This window comes from Lathyrus oleraceus, chromosome 4, assembly GCF_024323335.1.
Source record: "Lathyrus oleraceus cultivar Zhongwan6 chromosome 4, CAAS_Psat_ZW6_1.0, whole genome shotgun sequence".
In the NCBI taxonomy this organism is placed as follows: Eukaryota; Viridiplantae; Streptophyta; class Magnoliopsida; order Fabales; family Fabaceae; genus Lathyrus; species Lathyrus oleraceus.
Window position 1 is genome coordinate 479,333,752 of NC_066582.1, and position 3,424 is coordinate 479,337,175.

Below are 3,424 nucleotides of genomic sequence, written 5' to 3' on the forward strand. Positions count from 1 at the left end.
AAACCAGTAGAACTTCATTGGTCACACCCTCTAAAACCTCACCCTTGCTATGCATTTCTGTTTTTCTGTCAAAAAAACACCAAAGAGTTACAACCCTGCAAGCTAACCAACTTCTCACTCTCACACACTTCTCATTCTTGGCCAAGGTCATTGTGCTGTCCAAACACAAAATAACAAAAGAACAGAACCAAGCCTTGTAACCCTGCCTTGCAACACAAACCAACAGACCAACCAAGAGGCCTAAGTCATCCTAACTGCACTCACCCTTTGTTTTGCATCTCAATCTTCTGTCAAGAACCTCTAGGAACCAAACCCTGCAGCATCCAGCAGCAGAAAGTCATTCACATTGCTTTGGCCAAACTCCAAAAACCTGTTCAAAACATCAAAGTTACCTGAGCCCTGCATTGCTTCTTCAAACCCTGCCTTGCCAACCATTTGTTTCATCTCAACTTTTCACCTTGCCAACATAACCAACAAACACCAACCAACATAAGAGAACTCATCCCAAAACTGCACTGGCTTTGATTGGCATTTCAAAAATCCTGTCACAACATCCAACAAAAAAAAAAGAACCATTGGACTTCACTCATTCAAAAGCTGACTGGAGCATTGTTTCAAAAACAGTAAAAAACTTCCAAGAACCTAGACCTGGCCATTCCCATTTTCTGTCAATAAACCAACATAACAGCTGACCAACCATTTCACTAAGGCAAAGGACTGATTTTCTTGGCATTTCCACAAGATAAAAAAATGCTGTCCAGGAAACTTCAAAGGACAAAAACCTTGTTTTGATTGCTATCCTATTTCCTCACCTTTTTCTGTTAAGACAAAACACTAATTGCAGTCAAACTCCAAACCAATCTCATTCATCCATCTCCATTCTCAATCTTGGCATTTTGCAAATTCTGTCAAAAGAACACACAAGACCAAACTTTGACTTGCCTAAAACAACATTCACCCAACATTTGGAAGTGGTTCTCACTAGCATTTCTCCACCTGCAAGCACATTTCCAGCACTGTCTTCCACCTTGCAACATCCATGGCAAAAATTATGTAAGCTCGCTCCAAGCATCCACAAGGCACAAGACTTTCACCATTCATCATCAAGAAGGCTCTATGACAACTATTCCACTTCAATAACATCAAACAACATCAAGAACACAACTGCCCTTCAAAAATAGGTATGAATTCGACCTCTCTCTTTTGGCAAATTGACATATACTTTGGAAAGGTCTTTCAATGCTGAGTGTCATGATGCTTTCCTTTTTGAAAATAGTTGTGTATTCATGAAGATATGATGAGATGAAGTTTGGTGCTTGAAAATGTTTCCTTTGATTTCTTGTTGTGTAGTTCAAATTAATGAAAATAGGGTTTGGATTGTTGTTGTATGTTGTTTGATGATTACAATGGTATGCTCAATTGACATTTCTGGAGAATTTTGAAAATCACGATTTGGGGATGCCACTGTTCATGAACCCTAATCCCAATTTGCCCAGATTTCCTTCATTCTCACGTGCATGGCCCTTTTCACTCACCAACCAATAGAAATATTCCATTTGCCTGGCCAAAACGACATCACTCCAATTAGTGGACTCACATATTACCAAAATGCCATTCTTTCATTATTATTTCAATTAATTTCTTCACTTTGATTACCAATCTTCCAAAATTCATAACTTGCTCATTCTTGGTCCAAATTCAATGGGATTTTTTGTGTTGTGTTCATCATGATCTCTACTTTTTTATCATTATTTTTCCAGAATTTTTGGATGAGTGGTTTTTAAATGGCCTTAGGGTTTGTGACATGTGACCAAATTTTGTGCACTTTGCCAAATCAATTGTGAAATGATGAGAATGTATCCAATGGCTCCCAAATTTTTTGTGCTTAAACTAGACACATTCATGGTGATTTTGGTGTAGAGTTTGTGAATTTATCATTTGTGGTTTGTGAGTTATGATTTTTTGAATTAGGGTGTGACAATTTGTGTCACACCATTGATGTCCAACTTCATGATTTTCATTACCATGCTTCCTTACATCCAAATGACCCCAAATTTAGCATGAGCCTACTCTTGTATGTCTAGTTGACTTGTGAATTTTCTTGGATTTAATTGAACTATTTTCCATTTGTTTGAGATTTTTCTTCCCTGCCTAGTCAAATGTTGACTTTGTGTGACACATGTTCCCATTTCATTTGTAAAATTCTCATACTTTATTAGATGGACATGAAATTTTACATGAGATAACTAGACATCCTCATCTTTGCCATGGTTTTGATCCCATTCATTTATCATACCCCATTCTTGACTTATGATTTTTCTAAGATGATGCATGTTTGGTTGACTTCTTTGGGCATGTTCAAAATTGCTTTGACTTTCTGATTTTTATTGACTGCCTTCCACTTGTCCAAATGAGATGAAATTTGACATGCTTACCATGCTATGTGTTAGGATTGATCATGATTTATTTGGTGATTTTTGGAAAATGCTTAGATTGCTTTTGAGTTAAGTCTTGCTGTTGACTTCTATGAGCTTCTGTTTGCTATACCTTGACCTAAATGGTTCATGAAATGATGATAGTGATTGATATGAATGTGAACCCAATTGGTTGTGTTTCCTAATTGTTTGAACATGATTTTGGATGCTTAACCCTTGCTGTTTTGACTTTCTCATTCATTTTTGACCCTAGGCTTGCCCTAGTGGTCCTGCTACTCACCTTTGAGCTTGTGTTTTCAGGCTGACCATCAAATGGCCATTGAGACCAATTCTTTTGATTGAGCTTGCTTAGATACCATTGTCTAACTTGTTTGTTTTGTAGGTGGCTTGGCTCACATGCCTTAAGCCTTGTACCTTGCACATCCATGTGCCTCCAATTAACTGTTGGTGTCTGTTTCTGTTTGTTTTGTTTGAAGTTGCATGCTAACATCTGCTTGACTGTTTCAGGTGCTTTAGTTGCTTAGTTCCTTGTGAACTTTTTGCTTTTCTTTGCTTGTATAAGCAATTTGCATTGAGGTATGTCTCTTTTTCTTCATGTAGTCTGGAAGACCTGGCCTGTTACTTGGCCAGGCAACTGTCTGAAGTCCTCCTTAAGAGGCAATGTTTGTGATTGTTTACTTTTGTCCTTGCATAGAGTCAAAGACCTCCTAAGTGAAGAGGCAATTGGTGGAAGGTAGGGATATGCAATCTATCCCCCACTATTCAGTGTGTCATCTGCTTTGCTCACACCACTGTGTTGATGCATTGCAGATACAAACCCAAGATCTTGTGCAATTGCACAGTTGAGTCAGTTTTAAATGTGTAGAAGGGTTCCCACTTTCTGAACCCACACATTCTTGTCTTGAAGCTCTCCCAGGCCAGGGATAAGAGCTGTGAAGTCTCATCTTCACTTCATCCTTTCATCTGCTTCACCTTGGCTCTCAATGTCA